This window comes from Elgaria multicarinata, chromosome 1, assembly GCF_023053635.1.
Source record: "Elgaria multicarinata webbii isolate HBS135686 ecotype San Diego chromosome 1, rElgMul1.1.pri, whole genome shotgun sequence".
Lineage (NCBI taxonomy): Eukaryota > Metazoa > Chordata > Lepidosauria > Squamata > Anguidae > Elgaria > Elgaria multicarinata.
Window position 1 is genome coordinate 138,687,071 of NC_086171.1, and position 20,153 is coordinate 138,707,223.

Sequence of the window (20,153 nt, forward strand, 5' to 3'; positions counted from 1 at the left end):
ATCTAGCTTGCCATACCTTGGTTACTGCTCCAACCAGAAGTTAATTATCTAAAAAGCGTAGATTTTGTGACAAACTATGCAATTTTGCCAGCTATTTTTGGCAGCAGGACTTTCATATCTGTGGAATTCAAAATCATAATTGCTGCTGTAGTTAATAGTCATGTTTATAAAGAGAGAAAAATCTACCACATAAGGGCAGTAAAATAAAAAAAGTAATCCCATTTAAAACTAAAGTGTGGGATCAAATTAGCCGATATGGAAATTTGTTCTGTTCTCTAACACCCACAAGTCCCAGAACATTAGGCTGAAGTGCTGGCATGAATAAGAACCATTTGTCAAATACAAAAATTCACAGGGTTGTCAAGAGTTTTAAAATTGAACAATTTAGAGGGGGCTTTCAATTTTTTCCCATATTGTCTTGGATATTAGTGTGTTAAAGCGGATGTGAATCAGATGGTTGGTTTCCTAGATTTGTACATGTAAAAGTTCAATAACAATCTGATAGTCTAAACTAAATACTAAGGTGCATGGCATCTTTTCCAAAGACACTAAAAATATTTAATTTCCAGAACATAAAATCACAAGAAGGGAAGGAGAGACATGGAATGGTTACCTTTGGGAATGATTACCTTGGCCTGTGTTTTCCCCAAGATGTTTCAGAGCAGCTTTAACACTGTCTGAGGAGACAATGGCTCAGTTCAGACAACACATTAGTCAATGCAGTGTGAAAACTCCATTCAACGGTTGAATTTTTAGGAGGTACTCCCCCCACGCAACATATTCTAATTCCACTGTCATGTGACTGTGGGTTACTGTGGAGTTGAGTAAAATCCATTGCATCATCTCCTCCCTCGGTCCTCCTGATGGTATCCCATCAGCCATTGCTGCAAAAAAAGCCAGTCCCAGCGACTCTCCTAGAGCAACACTCACTCCTTTCGCCGCTCTTGCCAGGAAACTCTGTATCCAGTGGGAAAAGTCAAGTCAATGCAACAGAAAACTCCATGGAGCCCTCCACACAACATGCAACACAACGGCTGTGCAGGAACTCTCCTCTGCACAGCGTGGATATTCCGCTTAGAGTGTTTCCCCAAAAAACTCTACCATTGCATGGAGTTGACCCAGCAGACAACACATTTCTCAACAGTGGTGTAAAAACTCCACTATGGAGTTCTAAAACCACAATTGAGAAATGTGTTGTCTGAACTGAGCCAATAGTTAACCCTGGATCTGGATTTTATGCATCTCACGACACTGATTATTAAAATGTCCTTTTAGAAGTGCAAAAAGAAACTCTCTTAGGGCACAATCCTGTGGTATCTGGAAGAACTTCACAGGGGCCGCAGAACATTGCTGACTTCCCTTCCTGCGACTGGATGAGACAGCCCATCAGGTCTCCTCAACTGGGCAGTGCAAAGCTCCGCCATAATTTCTCCACTGTGGGATCCCCCACCTTTCCAGTGGCAGTAGGTGCAGAATGGAAGAGGCTTCAGATCTGCTGTATACAAAGCATTCCCATTCCTGCCACGCCCCCAACAAGGTGGAATGGGGTGGGGAACTATGTCAGCTATGGAGCAAGTATAGTTATTTTCCCTCTCACTGAAAGCAATGGGAAGGAAAATAAAAATGGCCAGCCATGGCAAACAAAAAATTAAAAAAGCCCTCCGGATATACAATTTCCATTCTGATTGATGTGAACTCTGCAGGGCTTTGGATTGGTGGTTCTTCTGCCTCAGATTCTGCCACCCCCCACAGGATTGCTCTATTAGTACTCCCTTCTATCATATAAAGCCCCCACCCTCACATTTCAACTAATTCATCTTACTTGCATGTAAGCCTAGTTTGGAAATGCATCGACTATGGACAGTTGCTGGTAATGTCTATGCATCACTTTACTTGATCTACAGTTAAGGCTAAACTATCCTTGAGGAGACCAGAAAAACCCATATTTTTATTCTCTTTTATTCGGATGTTGGAATTCTATAGAACTTTAAGCCAAACTACATGCAACATTAGGTTCTGTGTATTTTTCCTCTGATGGTTTCTTCTTTTACAAAGTGCAGCTGTGGAAGCTTCAATCTGCATTGGAAGACCAGCGACTTGGGTTGGGACAGGTGGGTTCTTGACCCCTCCAGTGTTTTGGTACACAAATAAATAACGCACCCATCTGCCTTTTGGCTCAAGCAAGGAAATATATAGGTCATACGCGTGTTGTTTGCAATTAGCTTTTTCTATTTTAGGTTACTTTTTTATCAATCATTTTTATATGTTTAAAATATATAACCCTTACAGCATTCAAAACATTTTTAGAAAAGACAGTAACATTCTTAATAATTGATACTATTGAAAGTTTGAAGGAGCAGCCTACATTTTCAGATGAAGGCAAAATAATGACAGATGAGAAAAATTGGCCTTGAAAGTAGCTTTTCACAGAACAAGTAAATTTGACACACACACACACACACACACACACACACACACACACACGCAAAACAGAAAACTGCAAAGCTAAAGATGAGGCAACTGATGCTCAACTGTGCTACTAGAACATAGGCACTATAGGTACATATTTGTCTTCTAGTGCACATATCCAGACTACTGCCTCTCAACAAGCTGCTTAAGGCCTAATGAAGAACATATTGTCAAGATAAAGACAGCCATAGACTCCACAGAGCTTTGAGTCAAACAATTAATCAGTTCATGTTCCCCATCTGTAAACTGTCTGCCAATAGAATTGTGAAAATAACAAAGAGGTCTGGGTTTCACCCTCTGCCTCCATATTGAGAGAATAAATGTGCATTTCTGTCAAAGGTTCAAGCGGTAGCACTTAGCTCAGAGAGTATTTAGACATTAATTCTATACATTTATTTCTCTTCCTCAGTGTTTAGGCATATAAGAATATAATGGCCACATCTGAAAGAGAAGTCGCAAAACAAATAAAAGGAAAGTTAATTTCATTACTTTTCCCTAAATGTCAGTTGTACGATCTTTTCATAATTTGAGGGACCAGTCAAGTTTGTTTTATTTTTAAACAGATCCAAAATAATTGCCACATATTTAAACAAGATTTGCAAATATTAATTGCATGCCTCTAAAATGTGAGACTGCAGCCCTCTGGAGCTTTACACATTACAACCTCCAAACATAATAAACTGCTATGAAATCAATGGACTCCAAAACTTAAGACTACAGGAATAGTTTTTTTTCCTACTGTGTAAAACTAATTTTTAAAATCCTAAGTGCTGCTGGCTGTTACACCATAAAGGTTTACCAAGATATGCAAGATGATCAACATTTCAGGACTCTGGGCCACGTCTGGCAATAACCTAAGAGTTTCACTGCACCTGTCAGTTTCAACAAGAGCTAAAAATACTTTAAATAAATAATATACTCGGCACCTCAGAGAGAACATAATTATCACTTTCTGCTTTCAAAGTATTATGCCATTACTCCATGACCAAAAGTAGTATGTCTTTTTATCGCACCTTCATATAAGATCTGCTGCGGACTCAAGAAGCTTAGCTGTCATTCATTTTTCACACAGACAGATGCCTTAAAGCTTCTTCATCTCTAAAATCTTTTCCCTTCCCTAAAATGGCCTTTTCCAAAAATGATTTAGAAACAGCATTTCTTTCACTGGCTAAAACAGACTACCACAACTCCCTTTTCTCCTCATTCTCTGCACCACCCAAGAAAAAGGACCTATTCAAACCATGAGATGCTTCCACATAACAATGCCAGCAAGACATAATCCATAGTCTCCTCTGTTACTGTTATTTTTATGCAGAAATGAGGTATCACACGTCAGCCTTTTGTAGCTAATATGCTTTCCCCTTCAACATTCACCACGGCTAAGTCTTCAGCACTGGGAAACAATCCACCTCTACTAGACTCTGTGAAGATTTGTATTCCATCTCTGTTAGTCCTCTATTATCCTACAAATTGTTCAAACACTTCTGCATGTTAGTTTCAGGGGAAATCACGGAGGTTCGTGGGAGGAGACTGAATGAAGGACAAAATTCTATGATGCTGTATTTCATAAGTAGGTCACAGCACACTTGCATGAATTCATAAACTATGGGCATGTCTAGACGGGGCGATATCCTGGGGATCGTCCCTGCGCATACACATGACACACAGGACATTCCGGGAGCAGGGAGGGACAATCTCTCCCTTGGCCCAGGATATCGCCTTACTCTTTCATTCCGATTTTTCCCACAGTCTTGGGATGATCCCTAGATTACGGGACTTGTGGCCCACCATTGCGGTTTTGTCCTGGCTCCTTGTGAGTAAACACAAGGAGCCGGGAATCGGGCAAGGAGCTCCTTAGGAGCTCTGTACCCATCAGGGGGAGCACGGGTTTTTTTTAAAAAAAAACAACTTACAATTTCATTTGAGCTCTTGTGCGCTCATTTTCCTTTTTTAAAAAAATCCAAAATGGTGGGTGCGACATCCTCTTCCTCCTGGGACATTGCGTGCTGCGTGTAGACGAGGGGGACAGTCTTGCAATCATAAAATTGGGAGATCGTGCCCCTTAACCCCCCTCATCTAGCCATGCCCTATGACTACTGCAAAACCCAACAAAGTGAGAAATGTAGTATAGAACATTAGCACACATCAGAAATCTTGCTCATTTTATATGTTGTTATGCCATTTAACTATTCTAAGAAAGGAAAGTTGGAGTCTGTCAGTGGTTTATAAACCTTCTTTCTACACTTGACACGCAAGTTGGCTACCAGTGAGCATTCTGTGGAAGATTCTGGGGCAAGTTTTAAGTTGGATGCACACTGAGGTGACACAGGACACTAGCCAAACTTGTTGGTTTCACCATCTCCCTGTGTAAACCCAAAATACACCTTGTCGGGGAGACTAGTAATTGTGGAAAAGCTGGCTTTGGGGGGAAATTATTTGCCATTACTGTTCTTGTCACTGAGAGATCTCCTAATAATCTTACAGGTAACACAGATCATACTTCAATATGTATTAGATTAGATGATCAATGACACCATACACAGTCCTAACATGTGTCTCTTTCGAGAGAGATTAACCCTGTAAATAGCTTCTTCCATTCTTGAATCATTCTCACAATTAGGTCCTTACCCCCATCCCAAAGGATGATCTAAATCTTTAAACCATTTGTCTCATGTCTTTCCCCAATACATATGGTGAGCAACTGTTCTTCCTATACACTCCAATGTCATCTAAATAGTTGATAGTTATCTTCTTTTCTCCAGTCTAACAGTACTTTATTTCCGCCTTTCTTCAGAGAACATGATTTCTACTCTGCTCAGAGCTCTCCTATGAAATTTCTACAGGAATGGATGGCTCCAGATATTGTTGGACCAACTCCCATCAGCATCAGCCATAATGGCTGGTGGTGAGGGACAATGGGCATTGCAGTCCCAACATCTGGGGGGCCATAGCTCCCCCAAACCCCCTTTACAAGTTTCATGGGATCAATATTGCTTCTCAGTTAAGTATTACCTTTACAATAGGATATATGGGGGTGAGATGATTTTTACACTTTCACAGCCAAATTGAATTCCTTGTTGCTCTCATGTCTCATTTGTTTTAGTAAGGAAAATTAACTCATGTATACAAAGAAGCACATGGATCTGTGTCTTCCACTGAAGTAAATGAAGAGGATTTCATGTGTTCATTGGAACTCCCTCACCTTAAGTAGTTGATAAACCGATGCAATAACATTTAGAAAGTTGTTCCATAGGACACTATTTGCAGATTGTAGCAATGAACTGCAGTTGATGAGTATGTATCTTTCCACTTCTCCCCTTCAATTGACATTCTGCCTCAATGACCTATAGCCATTTTCTACGAAACTAACATTCAGCATCTTAAATTTGCATATGATGTAGCACCACTAAATATTTAATGTGGATTTAAATGCGCCTTTGGTATATTTTTGTATAATTTTAAATGAACTATAAAATGTCAAAAAGCTCTTTCTTTAAAAGCTCCCTAAATAGATATACAATGAATTGTTGTGGTTTCAAAGTGGCTATGATTGCCTATTGGATCAATATACTGTTCTACTTAAAGGGTGTGTGTGTGTGTGTTATTTTACACTGCAGATTCTAATTACCCATTTTATCTTACATGACTATCCAGTACAATTTAATTCTACAGAATGAGTTTCCATGTAAAATTGCAATATATAAAACAACAAAAGTGTGCCATATGTCCAGCAAATATATATACACTTTGCCCATAATGCTATGAAAGATTGCCCACTCACGATCTCTTATCTTCCTATAGTGAATTCCTTTTCAATGGACTAGCATATGATTATATGAAGAAAAACAAACTTATAAAATCTAAAATAAAGCAAAAAAAAAACCCACCACATCATAACGCATCCAGAACAGAATACATGGGGACATGTTCTAGATTTTTAAATATAATAACCATTCTTAATATGACCTGCCTTAATAATGTGCTAGGTTTGGATAACTTCATATAGCCCTTCATCTACCAGCATTTATTCAATAATCCTCAAATATTTGTTTGTTTTACCATCAATCTTGTTGCCATAATCAAATTCACTATAAGAACCTGGATCTGGACCATGCATTATAGCCACTAAAAACAGCTGGGGACAAATAGCATTATCTGTCTCTGCTATTACTGATATTATCCTCCTAACATAATTTCCTCTATTTCCGACATTCAGGTGTAAGTACTGCTGCTCACGTAGCCAAAACAGCATCAATCATAGAATAATAGAGCTGGAATGGGCCTATAAGGCCATCGAGTCCAACCCCCTGCTCAATGCAGGAATCCACCTTAAAGCATACCTGACAGGTGGTTGTCCAGCTGCCTCTTGAAGGCCTCTAGTGGGGGAGAGCCCACAACCTCCCTAGGTAACTGGTTCCATTGTCGTACTGCTCTATCAGGAGGTTTTTCCTGATGTCCAGCTGGAATCTGGCTTCCTGTAACTTGAACCCATTATTCCGTGTCGTGCACTCTGAGATGATTGAGAAGACATCCTTGCCCTCCTCTGTGTGACAACCTTTCAAGTATTTGAAGAGTGCTATCATGTCTCCCCTCAATCTTCTCTTATCCAGGCTAAACACACCCAGTTCTTTGTCTCTCTTCATAGGGCTTTGTTTCCAATCATGGGGAGGAACCCTAAAATCAGCTCAATGAGGAGTGAACATGCTTAATGACAATGGAATGCTGACTGACTGTTGTGGCAGGGATAGAAAACTGGGTGGGAGGAGAAATGGAATGTAGTATCATGGAGGAGGGCATGGCTGACTGAACAGATTCACTACACTGCACCATTTTGTTGTAGGTCCCACTTTTTACTAATTACTAAAAAGTCACTATACATTCTCAAAGCACCTATTAACATAATTCTTTAATTTACCTGTGGTCAGATAACAGTGAATGAAGGTTTTAGAGTAATTCTCATTTAACCTTACACTACCAGAAAATACTGGTTTCAACTATTAGAGATGCACCTGACAACATTTTGGTAGCAATAATCTCAAATCTTCATAACACTTAGCAGGGATCTACAAGTGTTGCCTTTGCTTACTGCCCAGCCATTGTTTGTGGTTATCAAGGAAGAAATACAGTCTTCTCTTACTTGCATTGGACTTTTGAGATTACAGTAAACAGCAAGACTATCTCCAACTGCTCCAAGGAGACTCCTACCTTTCTTACCCTCCTTCAAACTGCAGCAGCAGAAATGAAAACTTTGGGGATCAAATCTGCATTGCAAAAGTTCTACTCACCAGAGAGCATGTGGTACTTAAGACCATATGGAAAGGAGGACAGGGCTCCTGTATCTTTAACAGTTGTATTGAGAGGGGAATTTCAGCAGGTGTCATTTATATGCATGCAGCACCTCCTGAAATAGCTAGAGTGACCACATACAAAAGAATGAAGGGCTCCTGCAGCTTTTAACTGTTGTGATGAAGAGGAAATTTCACCAGATGCTACATGCACACAAATGACACCTGCTGAAATTCCTTTTTCTATACAACTGTTAAAGATACAGGAGCCCTGTCCTTCTTTTCATATGGTCACCCTAACTCAGACTCCTTCCAATCCCTTCTGAAACTAGCATGTCCTCATTGACTGATGACATGTTTACACTCTTAGAATTGCTTACGCCTGCAGCCCTAAACCCACATACCTTGAACTAAATCTCATTAAACTTGATGGGACTTTCTGACTAGACATGTATAGGTTTGCACTTTAACTGCTGAATAGTAGGTGTGTTGACTCAGAGGAAAGGGCCCTCAAGTTCAATGGGCCTTACTCTCAGGTAAGTAAGTACAATAAGTCAGTGATTTTTATTTACCTACTAAATTAAGTAAGATCTAATCTGAAAAAAAACTGGAAGGTGTGAGTGATATATTTACACTGGTTATAAAATACAGCTAAATTAAGAGAATTTATGAAAGGAACATCTCTACTGTTTTGATGCATATTCTCCACTTGTCTCCAATCTGGCATTCTCTAGTGGAAACCCTCACCTTCCTCCATCTCTCACACCACTGAAAGTTCTCAGTGCTATTCAACTATCACATCTTCCAAATATTCATGGTATTAAATATATGGCTCCACCAGAAACAAGGGAAGTCAGGAGATGCACGAAACACCAAGAGAATTAGGGGGCATATGCATTATGTGCACTTTGAATTACAGCTTTTATAGAGTTGGATCCTGAATTGCACAAAACAGAAGTTTCGCCCCCTTATTCCCACTGCATCTCCCAAAATGCTACTTCAAGGGTTGGGGACCATGTGAAGGAAACTGCACATCAAATTGCACTGGGTGGGTGATACCTGAAGGTTGGCTCTGCTTGTGCCAGTACCTCTTCCAACGGCAGCCCCTTGTGCCACAGCCAAGCTATTCAGGAGGGTCTCCTGACTCAATGTGAAGCTTCTGGGGGTACAAGGGGCTTAGTATTATCCCGCCTTTTCCCCCAATACTGCGACTCAAGGCAGCTTTACAAAATTAAAATGTATACAATTAAAATATATAAACAGAACTAAACAAAAGTTTAAAAATATAATTAATTTATATTTTTACACTGGACAGGCGTAAGAAAGCATTATTGCATCACTTGTCTTCCATTCATGCATTTCTGGATCAATCCTATAAAACTGTCAGCAAATCCATAATATTTTCCAGTTAAGTATTAAAACAAATTCAAATAAGCAGAGCCTGACTTTCTCCTGTATGGCCTCCACGTTCTGGAATATGCTTCCTGAAGAACTACATTTAGGGGGCCCCCCCGCCCCGCCCCGCCCCATCTTCTTGGCCTTTAAAAAGCATATAGAGAAGTATCTTTCAAAAGATATAGTTGTACAATTTTAATGTTTTTTTTTACTATTTTTAATGTTCTTCTTTTTATTGTTTTAAGGTTTAAATGTTTTAAGTTGCTGTACAGCACCTTGGTGGCCTTTTAGCAGATAAGGCAGTATATAAATGTGAAAGGTAAATAATAAATTCTGAGACATATGATCCTAAAGATTACAACGTGTAACTGAAACACCATAAAGCAACAACTGGTTAAGGAAAACATATTGAGCAGCACCCTAGACTGCTGCTGTGCCTCTGCTAGTTCTGCTAACACAACCAGAAGTAGTAGTTTCTGAAACAACCCTGTAAATCAGCTGAAATGCTCGTTTCCAGCATGGGTCAGGTCAGTGAAACACTCTTCTGCTAGTTCCAGTTTGTGCTAGCGGTACATTTCTCAAGAATGGGGGCAGCGCAGGATACTGCCCATTATTTCTGTTGGTAGGAAATTATAATTGATTATCAGTTAGAAATTTTTGCTCTTTTAGGAATGAAGTGCATAAGGGAATTTCCATTCAACATCCTACGACTCCATATAATATTCTCATCCCACGCAATCACTCTATACATTCCACACATACACTATATATAAAGCAGGACATACACATATTATATGGACTCCCCGCAAAAAGGTTCTCCTCTCCAAAATAAAAGCCACAAAAGGCCACTTACAAAATCCAGCCAAAGTTAACTAATTTAAATCTCAGGAATTTCAACAGGGGAAGAAGAAACATGTGCTTTTCTCCCACTGAAACTTGAAAGTATTTAAGGATTGTGCCACGAGTTGGTGTGCGTATTAAAATATAAGCAAATGAGGCTTTGTTTCATTATTATATAGCAAAGTTTTTACATAGTAAAAATGCAAAAATTGATTCTTGTAAACACAAACAGAATCATGAAACTGCATCTATATCTATGCAATTCAGTGTTATAACTTTTTATATTATGACTGCCAATAATCACTGTTACCAACTCTAACGGTTTTCAGGACATATAATTCTATTTGTTAGGTATCAGATACATACTTAACAAATGTTTATATAAAGTAGTCAATATATTAAAATACATCAACTATAAAAAAATCTTATTACAGATCAGCCATTTGGAATTATATATTTCCTTTCCATGAAACTATAAGATCATTAGTTTGTCCTCTTACACCATTGCACAAAAGGTTTAAGCCAAGCATTCTACTTCAGCTGGAGTAGAATCACATTTTTAAAAGCATGACTCTCCCTAATTTGCTTCCATGAAACTTTTTTTTAGAAATAGAAGTGTAAAGTCAACTTAATCTAAAAGCTACATTAAAATTCAGGAAAAAATAGGTCAGGGTTTTTCCCCAAAAACGCAGGTATAATTCCATTCAAGATAAATGTTCTGTACAATTACGACAGCTTGCTGGATTATATATTGTAGTGCTGCCATTTCTCTAAGAAGGTGCTACTTTTTTCTAGCACATATGCATGGCAACATTTGATGATGAAAGAGAGAGAGAAGGGTTGCCATGGTAAGTCTGCATCTTTGTTGAATACTGGAATAAAGTGATGCATAGAACCAACACCCACATAACTTGTCAGCACAAGTTACTGGTTTTTTTTTTTTTTTTGATAAATATAACTGTTGTTATTCAAATTTATCTTCTTTGTGGTACAACTTCCCAAAACACTTCATCTTAAGAAAAATAAGAATAGAATTATCTATGGAGCTCTCTTTAGGTGAAAATGTCAGAGGCCAAGTACAAAGCATAGAAATGTTACCATGGTGACAATGTTATAAATGCCTAAGATAATAATATACCTATCGTTCTCATATCAGGGACATTTTAACAGAACTATATTTCTAAATGGACCCACAAAGAGACACATCCATAGAGATATCAACCTAGCTTAGAATTGCAACAGAGAAACAAATCTTCTAAATCCAAAATGACTTGGGTGTCACACAGTTTATAGGATGAGCACCATGACAAGCAAAAACATAGGAAACGTAAGACAAAGTTTATTCCTAGTGAAGTAATTTAGCAACTGATAATTTAGTTCAACAGATATACTCTAGAACCATTCCCACTTCCTGCTGATTTACATAGAAGTTTAAGTGTTTGATTGCATCCATTGATTACATTCCTGTCACACCCTCATAGGTCTCCATCTAAGGCAGGGGCTTTTTATTCCCCCCCCCCCCACAAGTGGCTTACAAAGACCAAAGATCAGAAAGGTTGGGACTCATAACTTTTCAGCTGGGTGAGAAGGGATGTAGAGACAAGGGTTCTATTCCCACTCAAAAGCTCAACACTATCCAGAGGGAGGAAAGGGAGAAAGAGAGAGAGAGGTTGGAAACTTCATACATAGCTTATGGACACAGCAAGCTATAATACATATACAATAAGCCAATATTTCATTACCAAATTAAGGGAACCTCAATGTCACTATCCTAGATAATTATGATCTCCAAAAATATATATTCATGTGTACTTTTTCCCCCAAGCAGGCTGTCTACAAGCAAGATACAACAGCAACCAGATGAACCACAAATGCCTAGAAACCAAACCGCAATTTCAGAGAATGTCCTATATTTGTGTATTTGCAAGCCATGGGTATCAGCTGAGGAATCATCGTATGGCTGCAAAACATTATACGGAAACTGTCCCTGTGTCTCTGGTCAAGCAGATGACAAACAAGTTGGTAGTGTGAGGAAAAATAGTGACTTTTCCAGGAACTTTGCAAAATTCATTATCTTGCTGAAAAACATAACGCAAGTTGAACTGGAGAAACATGTTTTCTGGTCAAATATACTGGAAATATTATTAAAGTTTCATGGATTATTAGAATGGGTAGTTACTGGAAATTAGTTTAAATCTGCTGGGCTTAGTAAACTTTAACTGGAAACAAAGACATCCTAATTATCGATATTTATTTCCCTTAACTGAGGTACCATCTTCCACTCTCTTTGTAGAATATAGTCACACTTGAAAAGAAAAATCTAGAAAAGTAGCATACTGTGTGTGTGTTAAACCAGGAGAATAATTCCCTATTTCCAAAGTTCAAGGGTGAGTGTGGATCCTTATGCATCATCCATGTGCAAGAGGGAGATACGAGCAGGATTCAGTTTGCAGAAGTACAAAAAAAACAAAACCCTGTTAAAAAAAGTTCCTAAGAGGAGGAAACACCCAAAACAGCCCAATGAGAGTTGAGTATGCTCAGCTGGTGTGGGATGCTGACCAACTCTTTGGGGTAGGAGTAAATGGAAAACTGGTGGGAGGGAAATGGAGTATCCTGGAAATGGGCATGACACCTGGAAGCCTGAACTCCACACTGCAATATTTTGTTACAGGCCGTACCTGTAAGTTTTCCTTAATATGCTTAATTTCAATAATCAACAGCAAATATGGCATAAAGAATTACATCCACTGACATGAGTGTAGATCTGGAGGGATATATGTATTTTAATAATAACCTCATTAAGACAAAAAATATCTCTTACTGATGCTCACTGTAATATTTGGAAAATAGTTTGGCTAACTACAGTTACACTGGTGTAAATAAAAACAATCCAGCTTCAACAAAAAAATACCTACTGATAGGCATACTGTGGGCGTTTAATGAACAGGGATGGCTAGGAACTGCAAAATCCGGTTACAGAGATCGCTTTCACACAGATACCAAAAAAAGGCAAGCCACTCTGAGTCACAAACCATTGGGAAGAAGAGAATGGAGAAAGTAGGCTCTTGATGGGTTAAAAGAGGTGGAAGTTTCAAATATCTCTAGTCACACTTAAAAGGGCATAAATACGTTTTCACAACAGCAGCAACAAAAGATAGATCAAACAAAGATAAGAAATAAAACCACTTGAGGTCTCTGTCTTTAAACAAAAAGAGAACTGTGGTGCCCACACATCATCATATAGCAATTACAACTGGGGACAGTTTGAACTGCATTGAAATCAATTCCATTCTAGTTATCAATCCTCCCATTTTGTTTTCACATCCCACTCTTTTGATGCAGTGAGAAAGTCTCAATTGTTTTCTTATCCATAGACATCAGAAAGGCAAGAGCAGATCCTTGTGTGAGTGTGAACTTGTGTTTAAATTGCCCTGGGCAACGGCAAGATCAAGCAGCCTAATCCTCTTATCTGTATATGTATTTTTTAATGTCCAACATGCTTTGAAACCGTAAGGTTAGCCTGCCCTCTCTTGACACTTCCTCACAAGTCTTGATCCTGCAGAATCTTAATAAGCTGCCAGTGCTGGCATCAGGGGGTTGACACCATGAAGCAGCTGCCAAGGGCCCAGCTCTTGAGGAGGGCCCACTGACTACTGTCCAATTTTTACCTGAAGTGCAATAACTACTGGAAAGCTTGAGCTATATTCACCACACTGCCCAGACGGAGAGTACACGTGAGGAAATGAAGGCAGAGGCTGCTTCTGGCTCTGCCCACTCACCCTCTTCTTGTCAGGGAGGTGTGCAGGTAGCAGGGTTGCTCACAGAGAATGTGTGAAGCCAAGAAGGCTCCACCCACTTGCTCATCTCCCTCTCAGTGAGAATTTGGCCCTGTGGCACTTCTCCAGTCACTTGCCTTCTCTCTAAGATGATGCAGTTAGGCCCAATCTCCACCACACAGTGCCCAGTCACAGAGAAAGAGAGAGAAGAGGTGTGAAGCAAGCAGAATCTTTGGCTTGTACAAGGACAGCAACCTCAGCATCTCATTCAGAGTAACACAACAGTGGGTATTGGGCCCAGTAAGTGAAGTCCTCTGTACTATACACGATTGGTTCCAGATTATGGAAGACATCAGCAACATGTCTTTTGAGTGGCCTCCTTCTTCCCATCCTCTCTACCATGCCACAAAGAGAGATTTGGAAGACGCTGGCATGAACAGGGAACTAACACCTATGGTGCTTTCAAGAGAGAGATGCGACGGCTGTCCAGCTCTCTAGTTGGTGCAACATAGAAGATCGGGCCCCACCAGGCCCAATCCTCACCACTGCCGCACCCAGAAGGAAATCACTGGTGTGCAAGCAAGCAGAGGTAACCACTCATTCAAGGGGCAACCGCCTCATCTTCTGCTCACTCACCTGCATTCTCCATCTGGGTTGGGCAGTACACTGCTGTCCAGGTCAGTGCCAGAGGACAAGCAAGCTGAGATGATGGTGGTGTCTGCTCATTCACCCATTCTGGGAGGCCCTACTGGGCCCAATCCATGTGAGTGAGGGTAAGCGAGGAGGTAGCACCCCACATATTCAGATGGGAAGCGAGAGAGCGTTTTGCAGCCATTGCCTGCCCAATCCTTCCTGTCATATCTCTAAGAGAAGATGATTGTGCAATTGTGCAAGGATACCAATTATTCCTGGAAAGAGCAGCCTCCTCTTCTCACTGGCCTGCACTCTCCCTGTGGGGAGTGTGGCAGGGAAGACTGGATCCAATCACCACCATTACACTGCCCACAGAGAAAGTGCAAGTAGGTGAGAGGTGGACCACTGCCTCCCTTTTCCTGCTCACCTGTCTCTTTGGGAAGTATGGCAGGGAGGACTAAGCCAGCAGGGCCACTCAGGATGAATGAGAAGAAGCCACCTCTGCTCTACCTGGTTGCCTTCTAGATCTGCACCCAAACTCCACTGTTGAGCCCGTGTCACCCAGAGAGAGAGAGAGAGAGAGAGAGAGAGCAGGTGAATGAAGAAGAAGACGAAGTGCCTGGTCCTTTCCTGAGCAATACACCCTGCTCCACTTGCACACCTTCCCTCTCCTGCTGCATGGTGGTGTAAGGGATTGGGCCCAGTGCGCCACCTACACACACACACACACACACACACACAGAGAGAGAAGTGGCAGCAGTTCGGTCTCCTTTTCTCTCTGCAACGCCATGGGCTCCATTCCTCCCTCCATGCCTCTAACAGAAAGAATGTGGCCGATTCGCTCACACCCTCGCCTTCGGCGGCATGGTGGGGAGGATTGCACCGACTGCATGGTGAGAAGAAGCCCCCTCCCACCACCAAAAGGCACTGAGGGACCCCCGCCCCCTCCCGCAACCTGGAACTGGCCCTGCATGCTGCAAATTTCCCCGGAGAACAAGTGCCGAGCGAAAGCATCTGCTGCTCTAACCACAGGAAAAGCTCCTGCCACCCCGGTCCTCGCCTCCTGCCACCCCGCCCCCTCCAAACCCTCACGTCTTTTAAGAGGAGGGGGCTACAAAGGAGGAGGAGATGCTGTCCCTCCAGCTCTCCTTCCTTTGCAGCGGTGCTTTCTCCCCCTAGCAACTACTGCATTTCATCTGGTTACCACCACTCCCACCAGAAGCAACAGCGCCCTGGGGCGCTCCCTCCCTCGGCCACCCACCCACCCACCACAAACGAAGCCCCCACTCCGTGCCATCCGCCACCAAACCGAAGCAACATTCAACACAATTAAGGGGAGAAGGAAGCCGCAAAGAGAGTCTTCCTCCATCAGCCTGGATCGCGGCTTAGCCATGCAGGAAGCCGCCCGAGCGCGCGGCGCCTCCACCACGGCTAACACGCCCGTGCAGCAGCTCGGCCAGAAGGAGCGAGCAGCCCCTTCCCCAAGCAAGGACGCAGCAGCCCCAGCGAAAAGACTCACAGCGCGGGGCGGGAAAATGTGTCCGTTTCGTCTCCGTTGGATGCAGGAAATCGCCGCGGGGATTGCGATTCCTACTCAGAGATGTGGGGGGGGGGGCGTCCGCCGTTTAGGGGGGTCTGGAAAGATGGGGGAAGGGAGGGGGAAGTGGAGTAGGGCAGGAGGGCGGTTTCCCTCCCCTTTAGGCTCCCCTCCCCCCACCTAGACCACGATGCGGATACCTTTCAGGTGAACATCTAGGGAGAGATTACACTTCCTCCCCCCCTACGCGGAGGTCTTGGGAACAGGTACCTTGTCAGCTGAAGTCTCTCCGTTTGCCAGAGCCCCAAGGCAACCACCCCAAAAGCAAGCTCTTCATCCAGTAAATCCTTTAGGACCGAGCCGGCGAGCGAAGAAAGGGGGCTCCTGCCGCCGCGCCGCCGTGGAAACGGCAATGCAAAGGAAGGGGGGGCCGAACCAGCCCCTTCCCAGCGCATCTGTCAGAGCGGGGCGCAGGAGCGAGACTCCACAAGGGCACGCGGGGAGGAGGAGGAGGAGGAGGAGGAGAGCGGCTTCACATCTCCGCCGCGGCTGGCCGCGAGGAGCGCGGAGGTGGCGGAGCCTCCCCCAGCCCGGAAAGGGTCGGAGGCGCTGCTGGGGCTTCCCCCCGGGTTTCAAGGGGCCTTCTCGCGGCGGCGGCAGCTTCGTTCATTCACAGGTGCAATTATTGCAAAGGGGGAGGGAGGGTTTTGCTGCCGCTCGCATGTGGCCCGGTCGAGCCCCCTTCGCTGCCCGTTGCCGAGCTGGAGATCAAGACGAGAGTCCCCCACGTCCGACGGCGGCGCCAACTGGGAAACTGAAGAGAAGCGCCTGCTGCTCCCAGTGCAGACGGTGTGTGTGTGTGTGTGTGTGTGTGTGTGTGTGTGTGTGTGTGTGGAGTAACCCCAGGCCAAGAGGGCGCGAGGCAAACTAGGTGTCTCTTCCCCCGGGGTAGGAGGCTGGCGGCTACCTCTGTGTAGCCAACACGCGCGGGGGAGGGGGGCACCAGGAGAGAGCCCGCTGCTTCGGCTTGCCTCGGAGGTAGGAAACGAAGCGCCCTCCCTAACGGAGTGGAGGGGGGGAGAGGAGAAGCCACGGCAGCAGAATACCCGCCCCCACTAGCTCCGCGTCAGAGCTCTTCACAAGCCACTGCTGCTTTCCCAGCTCTTCCTCACCCCCCCGCCCCCCAAACTCTTTTTATTCCTTCTGGTCTTGTCGAAGGAAGAAACGGAGTGGGCGTGGAGGCAGGCGCTCAAACGCCACGCCCCTCAGCCGGTCTCCTCCGTGCTCCGCACGTGGCCTGCACGGTCCCGCAGCAGAGGACACGCCCCTTTCTCCACCTTTGCTCACTTCCTTCCCTTTCACTGCCTCCCCTTTCCCAGGCGCACGGAGAGAATCGGGCAGTGCAAGCCTTCTCCCCCATTCCATCCCACCGCTCTCCGACCGCCTTTAAGGATGATTTGGTAGTTTCGTTCCTTCCGTCCCAGGAAATCGCAGAGAGCCAGGTTAGGACCCTCAGAGATCAGCACGGCTGGTGCCCTGAGCTTTGATTTCTAGGAGGGCACTGATGCCAGGCATTGACCAGGGCCAGATCTACCGCCCTGTGTCACATCAATATGATCCCCTTGTGGTGATGCTGTATCCCTCTTGTGCGTTTATACCTGGTAGCGCACACACAGTGACATTTGTTGCAGTAAACTTGATATTAAGGAACAAAAAGCAGGAAATAACACAAGAAAGATGGTATACACAGAATACATAATGAGCCCCAGCAGTAATCAATGCACTTTAATAGCGATAAGTGTAGATTTAGCTCAGATGTGCTGAAATGCAACAGCCTACACACGCGCGCGCGCGCGCACACACACACACACACACACACACACACGGAGATTTGGGCCACCTCAAGTGGGTGTGGTTCTCCATGGGTGTGCTGCAGGAGAAGCAACACCTCCTTCCCCTGCCACTGACACCTAGTGGGTGTCTTCACGGTGCCAGGTTATTTATTTATTGTATTTCTATACCGCCCAATAGCTGGAGCTCTCTGGGCGGTTCACAAAAATTAAAACCATTCGAAGTATAAAACAACAGTATAAAACCATTATATAAAATACAATATAAAAGCTCAACCAGATAAAAACAGCAGCAATGCAAAATTACAAATTTAAAACACCCAAGTTAAAATTTATTTATAGACTGTTAAAATGCTGGGGGAATAAAAAGGTCTTCACTTAAAAAGGTTACCACCACACCACAACTAAACCCTGCATTTTAACTGCTGTGGGCTGGCAGCAGCTAATTTTGATGGCAGGAGGCAGCGTGGGCTTTCTGGCGGCCATTCAGCTCGCCGGGCCCACCCTCTTCCCAGCTTCTGGCAACCAATCATGGGTTGCCATCTGCCTGGAAAGGCCCCCTCCCCAAGCAATGCCACAACGAGATGAGGCAGTGGAAGAGCCATGGTGACCTCACTCCAGCGTAAAAAGTTGATTTACGTATAGCTTCGTTGATTTGCCCCACAGTGCCTCCAGATCAGCAGCTGCATCCTATAACTGACACAGTGCCGATTCAGAGCCACCACGGGGCAAAGATGATGTTTAGCCCCCCAAATGCAGCAGCCTTTCACCCACCCAACAAAGGGGAGAAATCAGATGTTTGCAAGGAGAGGCTGCCACTGCCACACATCACCTTGCCCACCCTTTCTCATTCTCTGGAAGTCACTGATGGGATTGGGCCCAGTGGGCCCTCCCAGAGAACATGCAAGCAATGGCTGCCTCAAAACATTTTTGCTCTCTGAGGTGAACAACAAGGCCCTGCCTCCAATTCCATGTATAGAATGCAACCATATTGTGACAATGGACGGGATGAGGACTAATAAACTGGATCTCAATCCAAACAAGACTGAGATGCTATTAGTGGGTGGTTCAGACCGAATGGAGGGTGTTCATCCTGTTCTGGACGGGGTTGCAGTCCCGGTGAAGGTTTCCCTGGAGTCAACATTTTCACTTGAGGTTCAGGTGGCCTCAGTGGCATGGAGTGCCTTCTACCAGCTTTGGCTGGTGTCCCAAATACATCCCTATCTGGAAGGGGATAACCTGGTTTTAAGATCCATTAATCTCCAGGTTAGATTACTGCAAAGCACTCTACATGGAGCTGCCTTTGAAGACAGTTTGGAAGCTGCAGCTTGTGCCAGATCAATAATAGGCACTAGAAAGCCTGACCATATAACACCATTTCTGGTTCTGTTTTGCACTGGCTCCCTGTATGTTTCTAAGCCTGATTCAAGGTGCTGGTTTTGATCTATAATGCCTTACATAGCTCAGGACCACAATACCTGACAGAGTGCCTCTCCCAATATGAGCCTACCCATACACTATGATCGTAATAATAATAATAATAATAATAATAATATTTCTGACCTGTCTCTCCATTTTGATCGAGGCGGGGAACAACAGCAAGTATAAAATACATAAAATACTGATTAAAGACATAGTATATAGTATTAAAACATCCTAAAAAACATCCTAAAAGTATCCTAAAAGCATCTGATCCTCTCCTCCAGGTGCCTCCTCCAAGGGAGGTTTGGTAGGTGGCAACGGGGCAGAGGGCCTTCTCAGTGGTGCATGCCCCAACCTCAGTTGTGGAACACTCTCTCCACTGAGGTCCACCTAGCTACCAACATACTCATCCTTTTGGCACCAGGTTATGACTGGTGTCTTCTCCAGTCTATTCCAAGGCATTTGACCGGAATATGATGAGACTTTTAAACTTTTAATGTCAATTATTTTATCAGGTCCTAGTATTTTATTGTTAACTGTTTTTAGCTATTTAATGGCTTTACTTTTTTTTGTAAGCTAAGGATTTTATATTACATTTTTAACATTTTCTATATTGGGTTTTAATTTTTGTGAACTGCTCAGAGAGCTTGGCTATTGGGTGGTATAGAAATGAGATGAATGAATACTGGCCATTGAACCTTTCTTCAACACTGCCAGAAGGAGGACAGCATCATCCAACACAACATGCGAAACTTAAAAAAATGCTATTGGCATGAGATGCTAGAGTTGTCATTCTTCAGGGTTGAGAGAGTCTCTTAAGAAGTCAAATACATGAACTGCGGTGGGTTATCTATTCTGTACCAGTGCACATGCATACAAATACATGTGCATGAAGAGTCACCATGCAGGCCACAACCTGTGAGTTTACACGCTGCAGCTACTGAGA

At 43.4% G+C, this 20,153-nt stretch overlaps 1 protein-coding gene across 1 annotated transcript in view; it reads right to left on the reverse strand.

Annotated features, from left to right (window-relative positions):
• The window catches only part of LRRC7 (leucine rich repeat containing 7), a 244,485-nt gene extending 228,209 nt beyond the window's left edge, over nt 1-16,276 (reverse strand). The window contains exon 1 of the mRNA XM_063137517.1: nt 16,206-16,276. The gene's annotated coding sequence lies outside the window, so the exon portion shown is untranslated. The remainder of the gene's footprint in view (nt 1-16,205) is intronic.
• Nucleotides 16,277-20,153: the final 3,877 nt, after the last annotated feature.